Raw genomic sequence first — 11,504 nt, 5'->3', positions numbered from 1 at the left:
GGGGGCGGCCCGGGTCCTCCCCCTCCGTGGGTACGCGGCACAGGCCTTACCCCGGCCGGGGCTGAGCCCTCGTGGCCACCGCGAGCGAGCGCTCGGCCGAGACGTGCTGCACCAGCGCCGCGCCGGCCTCGCCTCCGTCCCGGCCGGACCCGAGCCTTGGGAGAAGCATGATTTGTGGGAGCCTAGGGGAGGCCACACCTCAAGAATACGGGGGTGACCGGTTAGAGGTGGGCTGTATTGAAAATAGGTGGCGTCCTGCCGGGGCTTGGGAGGCTAGGGCTGGGGATTAGCTTCAAGAGAAAGGTAGTAAATTAACATTTTTTAAAAAATTTCTTTGCAAACTGGGCGGTAAAGACTCGCCCCTGTGGGCCTCGGTGCTAAAAATATCTAGTTTCTTTGAATCTCCTGCTGAGATTTGTTCTTCACCTTCATCCTGAGGCGGTGGCTGGGAAGATTCTTTAGGCTGAAGGAGGAGATTCCAGGAACAGTCTGGTGGAGGGGTACTCACACTGCTGGCTGGGTTCTGGTTTAAAAGACTGATCTCTGCGGTTTCAGCCCACCTGTCTGTAAAATGAGACACAGGAACACTACTGATTCTTAAATCATTCAGGGGGAGGTGGATTGCTCTGTTGGGCAATAGGAAATACAGATTTATTAAAACTGGGCCAAGAAACTGGTTGCACCACCATATTCAAGTACAAGCAACCAGCAGGTTAAGTCCATTGTAAGGAGAAGGTCTGAAAAAGAGACTGTTCAGTCCATTACCAGTTTTTTGTTTGTTTGTTTGTTTGTTTTGAGGGGGCTGCAGCCCATCTGTGACACCCTAGGCAGCTCAGGGACTGCTTTGGGGAACCTGTCCATTCACTCACTTCAGCAGATAGTATTAGGTTGAGTGCCTGATCTGTGCCAGGTCTGTTTTGATGCTGGGAGATACAGCAATGAACAAGAAAGCTGAGGCCTCTTGCTCCATAAAACTTATCGTTAGTTGAGACAAATAGTTGCAAATTAAAGAAAATGCTGGGACAAAAATGAGGGTGTAGGAGAGAGAATAAGAGCTACTTGATAGAGTCATCAGGGAAAGCGTCTTTGAGGAAGTGATATTGAAATTGAAGTCAAAAGAATGAGGAGATAGCCTTGGAAAAAGCTGGACAGAGACATTTCAGGTCATGAGTAGTATATGCTGAGGCCCGGATAAGGTAAGCTTTAGATGTGTCAAGGTACTGAAAAAAAAAAAATCAGTGTGGCTAGAGTAGCACACACACTGCTCTCCCCGCACCCCCAGCCAGAAAAGAACCAGGATGAAGTGGGGAGGTAGGCAGAGACCAGGACATACAAGACTGTGTCAGTGAATGGAGACTTTTTAATAAACCACTGAAGGGTTTTATGCAGAAGACAAACATGTTCTGATTTACTGCTGTGTAAAGAATAAATTGGGTGGGTGGCAGGCAAAAATAAAAGCAGAGAGACAATTAGACTGTTGTGGCAGTCCAGGCCAAAGATGATGGTGGTTTGGCCTAAAGTGGTGGCCACACTATGATGATTAGTTGAGAGATGCTATTTTGGACATGGACTTGACAGGACAGTTGATAGGATGAATGGGGGCAGGTGGGGTGGGGGGCGAGGGTAGGGTTGGGAAAACCACAGATAACTTTAAAGTTTCTGACAAGAGTAAATGAATGGACAGTGCCTCATTTATTGAATGAGATAGCCTGGAGGAAAGAGACTGCATCTCAGGGAGGAACATTAAGAATTCTGCCTTAGCTCTGTTGAGTTTGAAATGACTGTCAGAGATCCAATTCAACTGTCTAGTCACTGGGAGCTCAGAAGAGAGGCCAGGGCTGGATATGGGGCTTTTGGAGGCATCATTTTATACATAGTAAAAGGCCATGGGATCTGAGCAGATCAGCTATCGTGAGGAGGTGGATGCAGGAGAGGGTTTAAGAGGGACTGAAAGACAGAGGAGCCAGAGCAGGAAAGACACCCGAGAAAGAGAGGCTGGGGAGGCAAGAGGAGACCCAGGAGAGTGTTGTATCCGAGAGACTGAGAAAGGAAAGTGTTTCCAGAAAGGAGTGGTCAGCTGTGTTCAATGCTACTTAGAGATTAGATAAGATGAAGACAGGGAAGGATTCCTTGACTCTGGCAACATGAAAGTCATTGGTGAACATGATAAGGGCAGTGTCCCTGGAGTAGAGGGGAGGGAGCCAGGCCATGTTTGGAGAACTTGTCTAAGAGGAACTGGAAAGGGTCTAGAATGGGATGTGGAATCAGGAGGCTTTGGCAGAGATTGTTAGATGACCCTAATAACTATTCTCTCCCTTTTTCTTCAGCATAGAATTTCAAATTCTAGCTAGCTACATGGCTTCCCGGAATAAAAGCAAGTTTCTCAGACTCTTTTGCAGCTAAGTATGGTCATATGACTCATTTCCAACCAAAAGGGGAGCTAGCTTTAAAGGACAGTGGTGTGCTTTCCTCAGCCATTACTCTTCCCTGCTCACTGGAATATGTAAATATGTAGCTGGAGCTCAAGTGGCCATATTAGATTTTGAAGTAGAAACCATGTGTCGAGCATGTTAGCAGAATTAGTTAGACTAAATCTGGATTCCTGTTGTGTAGGGAGCCACCATACCTGCTCTGGGGTGGTACCTAACTCTTAACTTTGTATATGAGAAAAAGAAAGAAATTTCTGTCTTTTTTAATCCTCTGATTTCTGATGCTTGTAGCCATATCTAATTTTAATTTTTGTTAGAATTCGTTAAATATGGAATTTTTGTTAGATTTTGTTAAATATGGAAGTTACTAGAGCAGGTTTGCAGGGTGATAGGAATGATCCAGGAGAGAAGGCAAGAGTATTCTGAAGAAAAAGTGAAAGGAGAAGTGATATAGGCACAAATGGAGAGGACACCTGTGATAAAGAGGTACCTCTGCCATTATTAAGGAGGGAGATATAGAGGCAGAGAAGATGTTTCCAGCGAAGGTTAGGATTGGAAAGATGATCATTCATACCTGATGATTTCTGCTTACTCCTGGATGTGAAGGAGGTCATGAGCTTAGAAAAAGGAGGAAGGATAAGGGGAAGCCAATTTTGTGAACCATGGATTAGGTGAAGTTGGAGGTCCTGCCAGCCTGAGCTCCTTTTGAGAGACAGCTCCATTCTGGACCAGTTGGCCACACTGCCGCTGGCATGAAGAGGGTGTGGGAAATGCCCAGAAAGCCAGCATGGCCTCCACCCCACCCCCAATCAGGCCATATTTCACAGTCACTATGGCTACCAGTAGTCACTTACCTACCATTCCTAGCTGCAATATTAGATCCACTGCACTTCACCTGACCCATTTTTACAGCACAAAGAGGTGGGGAGGGGACTTCAGAGAGCATCAGGGACACTCAAAGCAGATCAGGCCCATTTTATTTTCCTTTATTAAAAAAAAAGTGAGATATGGACAGCCCCAACTCAAAAAGGCTGTACTGTAACCAGTGACTTAGTTTCCAGGCTAGCCTCTAGAACCATAATTGCCAAGAATATAGCTGAATTATATTATATATAGTGCAGACTGCAAGCCTGAGGTGTCGATTATGGGAACAAAAAAGCAGTACAAGAAGTAGAGAAAGAAAGAAGCTGAGAATTTCTTTTTTTCTGGGTCTGGAGTTGGCTATAATAAAATTTTAAATGGAAGAGCTTGGCCTTTATCTTCTTCTGACTTCCTCCTTACCCCTTTGTCCTGGTCAGGTCCTAGATCTGTCCCGGTCTGGTCCCAGGGCTGCTTTTACTCATCCTGGGTTCCACTTTGCAGCACCTCTGTGTGTATACAGGCCACAGGTGGGTTTGGGAAAAGCAGCTTGAAAAGAAGAGGGACATGGTGTTCATCTTCTTGATCTTGAGCAAAACACTTTACATCTCTGAGCCTAGTTGTCTTACCTATAAAGTCAAGACAATAGTAAAACCCACCTTATAGTAAGATTCTTACAAACTTATAGTAAGAATCAAATGAAATGACATTTATAAAACATCTTGTAAGCTGTAAGGAACTCTTATCTGGGAATGATGCCTTAATGAGACCAGACTACTAAGGATCTTCACACTAGTCAGACCATTTTAGTTGGAAATGAGAAAATGCCTCTCAAACTAGCTTAGGCCAAAGGAAGGGAGATTACTTTGAGGATACTCACGTCACTCACAAAATCAAAAGAAGAACTTCAGACCAGCATGACTCTAGAAGCTGGGGGCTGATCCTGCAGATTACCCAGACCAGGAGCCCCTCATTCTGTCTTTTAGTGCTCTGAGGTTTGCCGCATGTGGGAAATGTGACTGAATAACTCTCCCTTCAAGGTTGGTATGAAAAAATCCAAGGGAAAGACTAATTGATCTAGCTCTGGCCAGATGCCCACTCTTGGACCAATCACTGGTGGAGGAGAGAGGATTCCACAACTGAACCAGGTCTGAGTCACATGCCTATTCCTGTGTTTACTAGGGCAACATCTATGCCAAAGAAAAAAATGGGGCATAAAGGACCGACATGATAATTCCTGGCAAAGCCTTATATGGCTGGTATTCCTTAGGCCCTAAGCAATCACTGAAAGATTTTAGGCAGAACAGTAACATTGCTTTAGGAATGGACTGGAGGAAACAAGATTGGAGTAAAGAATAGTTAGGAAGGAAACTTGTAACGATTCAAGAAGTAGATGATGAGGAAATTGAAAGAGGTGAACAGGTTCAAAAAACATTTAGAAGGTCGAACTGAGGAGTGACTAATTGGATAGGAAATTGAGAAATAAAGAGACATAATCTGGCTGCATAGACAGTGATGCTCTTCACTGAGAAAGAATCCAAGTGACCGTGTGTGTGTGTGTGTGTGTGTGTGTGTGTGTGTGTGTGTATTTGGTGAGGAGTGACAACTTGGACCTCTTCCATTTGAAGTGTCCCTAAACAGAGGAGGTAGGTCTAGTTTGCTGTTTGGAGTTCAAGAGAGACATCTAAGCAGAAGCTATAAGTTTGGGATTTGTGTTCAGCTTCTGTAACAGCAACCCCACTACATTGCTTTAGCCAAACAGGTTTTATTGCTGTTTTCTATTGTAGTTGAAAACTTCTGATGTAGGAAAAGTCTAAAGATAAAGTAAGCAGAGCAAGGCTGGTCAGCGGCTCCACAATGTCATTCAGGCCCCCAGTCCATTATGTAGGTCTGCTTTGGCTCTCCTTACTGAGAAGCTTTCATCCTTAGAGTCAGCTTGTGGTAATTCAATGGCTGTTTCAGCTCCAGCTTCTCACCTGCATTCCAGATAGGCAGACAAAAGAGTAGAAAGGAAGGAGCTACACCTGTATTAGAAAGCAAAACTTGCCCAGAAATTCCCACAGACTGCTGCTCATGCCTCATTAATCAAATCTGGTCACACGGCAAGCCTGAGCTCCAAGGGAGGCTGGGAAATGCACTTTTAATATATAAAAAATTAGGTCCCTGAGCCTGTTTGAAAGAAAGAAGAGGAAAATGGATAGTGATAAAGCAGTACATGGATGACAATTAAAACCATGGGAGTAGATGAAATTAACCTGGAACTGGGAGATGTAAAGGGAAAAGGACTGAGGCAGAATCCTGATGAACACAAACGGGAAGAGAAAGAGGAGAAGGACCAAGGAGACTGAGAAAGAGCAGCCAGTGAGGAAGGAGCAGAGCCAGAGGGTGGTGTGTATGGGAGTCAAGGGAAATGAATGTCTCAAGAAGGAAGGAGTGGTCGCCAGTTTCCAGTGCTGTAGGAGGGCCTTCAGGACAAAGCCGAAGAGTGACCATTGGGGTTGGCAGCTTCCAAGAGCTGTTTCAGTGGAATTGTTTGGTCAAAGCCTGTTAACAGTGGGCTGGAGAATAAATAAAGATGAGACAGAGGTTCATTCTTGGCTGAAAGATGAGAGAGGCTGAGGGAGAGAATTTTTTTTAAAGAAAGGGGAAACTTGAATCTGTATAAATGATGAAGGGAAGTAGCAGTAGCAGTAGAAGAGGAGAGATTGAAGAGTCTGGAGGAAAAGAGAGATGATGCTTGCTGGAAAAGGTGGGAAGGATCGGGGTTCAGAATAAGAGGGTGGCCAAAGTCTGGAGGACAGATGGGCCTCCAGGGAGATAGGAGAAAGGAGGAAAAGCTGGGTGAGAATGCAGATGTTTGTGTGTTTGGTGGGGGTTTCTGAGTGAAGTCTTCCATTTTTTTTTTTTTTTCAAGGTACGTACCTTGAAACAAGGTACTCACCTGCTGAATGCAGAGTGGGATTTTGGTGACATCCAGAAATTTCAGAGAAACTTAAAAAAATGAGAGAAGCTTCTTAGTAGGGGCAAACAGGAGGATTTGAGGAAGGACTGAGAGCCCAGCTGAAGTGGGGAACCCTTTATCAGTAGTCAGCAGTGGGGTAAAGTACAGGTGCAGAGAATACAGGCAGTAAGATTGATCAGAGTTTGGGGTTTTACTAGGAAGGCATGATAGAAAAACAGTGGTGCAAAGGATTCAAAACTATTAGAAAGAAAGCACTTGAGGTGTTGTATCACGAGTCTTGGCTGGTGGGGGAGAGAAGTGACAGCTGGAGGGGCTAGTAGATGGGGAGAAAGGAGAAGATGGGGCTGGCCAGAGGGCCCCCAATGAAAGCAGAAGACAGATATGGTTATACGAAGCTATGGTCAGACAGAGGAATGTATCCATGGGAGCAGGTAATTAAGGTGGAATGATGGGATCAACGGCCCTGGGATGAGGAAGTCGGGACCAAGAAGCCAGTGTAAGAATGGGTCACCCCATGAATGTATGGAGGGCAAGCAATGACAATGAGCCAGGTAGTAATGTCCTAGGTAGATCTTTCATTCCAAGCTCAGTTTTGAATTAATGTTGCCTTTCTTGAAAAAAAAGGTCAGAGAGCCCCGGGGAAAGGTGAACAGAAAAGAAATTGGTTTATTGGTCTGTCAACCAATGCCTGTCTTATTTGTCCCAGAACAATTTATTTTAAAGAATCTGCAAACTTCTAAAGGCCTCTTGCTCCTATTTACATCTGCAGCCGCGAGACCTCTGTCCTCAGACCATATCTCCTACAAGACTGTAAAGATCTGTGATAGGGGCACAAGATATGTGTGAGCACAGAATACAGTGGAGTACACTTTAATGCTGGAGGCTTAGACTGTGTTAAGAGATGGTGGTGACAAGGAGCCCCATCATCTCTCTCACCTCAGTTATCCCATCCATAAACTAAGGGTGGGAGAGAGGAGAAGGTTAGTCAGTAGGTGACCTCCCAGCCCTGACTGTCTGTGAGTCAACCTTACTGTAATTACTGCAAATTGGAGAAGTTGGTTTTTCCAAAGAAGGAAGGCCCAGATGTGGCCAGACAGGACATTAGCGGGAAGGAGCAGATCATAGAGGTTAAGAGGAAGGATCTGTGAGTTGGACTGCTGGGCTCAACCCCAGCTCTGCCTCTGAAAGCTATGTCTACTCAGGGAGCTATAAGATGTGCACAGATGTGAAAGTTACTTGACAGTGTAAAAACTGTTCCTTCTGGAATAATCTCATGTGAACTGACCTTCGCAAAGCTCTGAATTTATACAATAAATGTGGAAAGGAGGCTCAGAGGGAGTCACTCAGCTTATGAGTGGTAGAACTAGAATTATTAGCTTTACATCCAGACCTGAGTCCCCTGTTTGTCTCAGTCTCCCACATAAGACTGTGTCCTGGAGAGTCATGAATACATGGATGTGAGGGTCTGCTAAGTCCCCGGGACATCTGTACTCGGGCCCTGCCAGGAGGGACCCTGGTAGGATCCCCCGCCTCCCAACCCCCAGAAGGCAGGGAGAGAGGCACCTGAAGCAGAGCAAAGCACAGATATGCTGCAAGCATCACAGATGCCTCTCTCTGTCCCTCTCACAGCTCTGGGGGCTTTTAGCTGGTCCCATGGGAGAACCTGACTGTCTCTGGGGAAGCTGTGCTGGGCTGCTGCCACTGCATACACACACTGCCACCTAGGGGCAGTAGGCTGAACTCTGAGTTTATCAAGATGTGGGAGGAGTGTGTGTGTGTGTGAGAGAGAGAGAGAGAGAGAGAGAGAGAGAGAGAGAGAGAGAGAGAGAGAGAGAGAGATGGGGTAGGAGAGGAGGGCTTTTCAGCCCTTGTCTGACACCGCAGATCTTCCTTCCTGGAATACTTGTTCTCTTGGCTCTCCTATTCACCCACTCAGGAAGGACCATGTATTGCACACCCAACTTCATTGAATATCCTGATCTTTTCATACCTTGACTTCCTTTGAATATCCTGCTCTCCCCTCCCTGTAAGTGTTGCTGCTCTTCCCAGATTCTGCACTGTTAGGGTATAAAAAATAATTTTCCTCTTTTTCACCTTTCTAAGTTCTTCTGGCTGGGCTATAATCAAATTAACATGAGACAAATTAACAGGAGAAAATGTTCAAGTTTTATTATGGATATACATGCAGGGGTGTCATAAGAATATGAGACCGGAGGATGCGTTGGGCAGTTGAGCTTAATGCCATTCCAGACAAAGGAGAGAGAGGCAGGAATCAGGGATTTCAAAGAGAAAGGAGGCAATTTACAGGTCGATAAGACAGAGCAAACATGTGGTAAACAAATTCCTGCTGAGCCACCCAGAAACAATGGGACACAGAGGGGAGTCCAAACAGATTTCTAGATTTCTAGATTTCTCTTCCTGTCTGCCACATTTAGTTTGTGTTATGATAAGTTGATGCTGCCCTTCTTTAAGCACATTTTTTTCTATCTGAATTCCTTCAAGCAGGGGAGGGTCAAAGTTTCTTTCTGAGTCTTTTGTTTTTTAAAAGTAACCAGTTTAAATCAATATCCCAACACACACACACACACACACACACACACACACACACACACACACACACACACGTCTCTACAGGCTCTTTGAGGTCTCAGCCACTCCTATGTCTTTAGGTGTCTTCAAGCACTGGCCATACCTCATGTTTATCACCAGACTCATCTCTCTCCTGAGCTCCAGCCAAAGTCTAGAATGAATACCTGATCCTACCATCCCCCTGCCCCAAACTGTTCGAAGTTCATTTTACTGACTATTCTACAGAGGCTGACCAGGCCTGGTCACTGTAACCACATCTCTGACCACAGGCTTCCGTCGCATTTGGTAACCCAGCTAGTCATCTCTAGTGTAGTGGTGACCACACAGACTGCCCTTCAGGACCAGGTGTTGGAATTTGATAGCTCAGGCTGGAATTACCTTGCCCAAGGCTCAACAGAGCCCCTTTTCTCATATCTGTACAATTGATGACTGATGCTAGCTCCAGGCTCTTGGTGGGGTTGGGTTGAAGCCTCCCTTTGAATGGCTTTACAGTTCAATTTCTCCCCCTGCCCCACCCTGCTTCCCTCACTTCCTGCACACAAATCTCTGAATCAGCTTCTGTTTCCTGTGACCTTGGCCTCTGCATATGCTATCTATCACTTCAGTTTAGATCATCTTTTGCCTGTTCCCTTTGCCTGTGTGAGGAGACACAGGGAAATAGAAAACCATCCAGCCTATTCCCTCAGCTAGGCTCTTCAGGAGAACAAGTCTAGAGGTGTCTCCACGTGAATGGCTCCCCAGAGCATCATTCATACCCAATGCTGGTGTCTAACTTTATTTTTACTTCTCCAGCTGCTTCTGGCCAACTGGTCCTCAGCTTCCCCTCAGGGTTCCTGCCTGAACTCCTCTGTGAGTTGTTGGCTTTTGCTCTTGCCTGTCTCTGAGAGGAACATTCAGGTACCCAAGAGTGAGTTACTAATTACTCTGGTCAGCTGTCACCATCCACATCCCTTCTTGGGCAGAACTTTTGTGCAGGCCTTGCAGGTGCCTGGCCAGCCCATCAGATCCTGACTTAGAGCCCAAGACCCAGCCCTGGTCCAGTTACTGTGCCCAGGATAGAGGGTCTGTAGAACCAACCTCTACAAAGGGGACTCTGATGGGAAGTATAGCATGGATCTCTCTGAGATCCCCAGGAGAGGGCAGTGATGTGTGGCATATGGGCACATAATGTCTGTCCCTCCTGCTGCCAGGGCTGCTGACTACAAATTGTAAAGAAACAAATTTAGATCTGCATATTAGCTTTCATAACTGGTTATAGCATGAGTATGCAGATCTGGTTTTGTGATGCTTCTGTTCTTATTTGTAGGTTTTTGAAGGTGTTTGAAACATTTATGAGACTGAATCATTAACATTAGGAAGAGTGTGTAATTGATTACTTTTAATGTTTAAATGTTCAGGAAAATCTACTTTGTTAAAATTATAAAAATTCAATTTATTATAGAAGTAGTATGTGACTATTTAGAGAAATCTTAACTGTTTCGATTTTCCTATATTGCACATTAGACGAGGTATAGAGTTGGATATGTATCTCTATGTGCAAAGAGCCTTTGGACACTAAAGAACTGCTGTGGGGACCCCATGGGATACTGGGAGCTTGTCAAAGGAGCAGGACTTGTGCTCTCTGTGCATCGAGGGTGAGAGGGTATCTGTCCTGTGCTCTGCCCATAGCCCAGCTGGGACCAGTGCGAGGGCCTAGCCCTGTGTACCAGGATGAGGGTACTGCCCCAACGTTCTCTTGAGTTATAAAAGCTAGGGAAGAGATGAGAGCCAAGAAAGGGGAGCAGAAGCCTCTGCCTGGCAGAAGCTTCAAAGTCTTTCTGCTTCAAAGAACAAGCAGCACCGCCCATCCCAGGAGCTGGCTGTGTCTTCAGGTCCAGCTCCCCAGCCCTTCCTGTCCAGGGTGGGTACTGGCCTCCTTCTCTGTCTTCGTATGAGCAGTGCTAGGGCAAGAGCCTGGCAGCAGAATTGGCCTTCTCTCCCCCTAAGCAAGCCTAGCACAGTCAGGATGGGCACAGGGAAGGCCCAGTGCCAGCTGGGTCCACTGACTCAGGAAAAGAAGCTCTTCCAGATGCTCATCTGAATTTGCATTCTTCTCCAGGCCTCTGCCCATGCAGGCCCATGAGGCTTCCCCAGCTCCTCAAACCAAATGGATTTTTTTACAGTTTGATGTGGCCTCAGTTTCATACCATATCTATAAATCTTTCTGAGGGCATGAGGGTGAAGACACAAAAAATTCTGGTCAGTGAACCAGCTATGGAGGTTTACAAAGTGCATAAGGTAGTGCTATTTTTATTACTTTGTCAAAAATGTTTAATTGGTTAATGCAGTCACATATAACAAATTATAAAGTTCAAAAGAGCGTAAAAAGGGACATTTACCTCCTACCTATGTCCCCAGCCACCACCAGTACCCTATTCCTAAAGGCAAATATTATTACCAGTTTTTCATGTATTTGCCCATCGATATGCTACAGTAGACACTGCTGGTTAAATCCTCAAATCCATTCTCTTTTTTTTTTTGGTGGGTACAAAGCCATCTATGAGGAAGACTACATTTTTCAGCCACTCTTGCGATTAAGTTCAGCCCTTAGTACTGCCCAATAGTATATAAATGAAAGTGATGTGTGCTTCTTCCAGTTTTTACCTTAAGGGAAAAAAGTAGGTTTA

General features: G+C 45.5%; 1 long non-coding RNA gene across 1 annotated transcript; it reads right to left on the bottom strand.

Moving 5' to 3' along the window:
• Positions 1-19: 19 nt before the first annotated feature.
• LOC111736520 lies at positions 20-4,321 on the bottom strand. The gene is made up of 4 exons (XR_002779203.1): positions 4,168-4,321; positions 3,711-3,836; positions 427-564; positions 20-155 (listed from the first exon to the last, which is right to left on the bottom strand). It is a non-coding gene; the product is annotated as an uncharacterized LOC111736520 (long non-coding RNA).
• Positions 4,322-11,504: the final 7,183 nt, after the last annotated feature.

This window comes from Pteropus vampyrus, unplaced genomic scaffold, assembly GCF_000151845.1.
Source record: "Pteropus vampyrus isolate Shadow unplaced genomic scaffold, Pvam_2.0 Scaffold20, whole genome shotgun sequence".
Lineage (NCBI taxonomy): Eukaryota > Metazoa > Chordata > Mammalia > Chiroptera > Pteropodidae > Pteropus > Pteropus vampyrus.
This window is presented reverse-complemented; position numbering and strand designations above follow the sequence as displayed.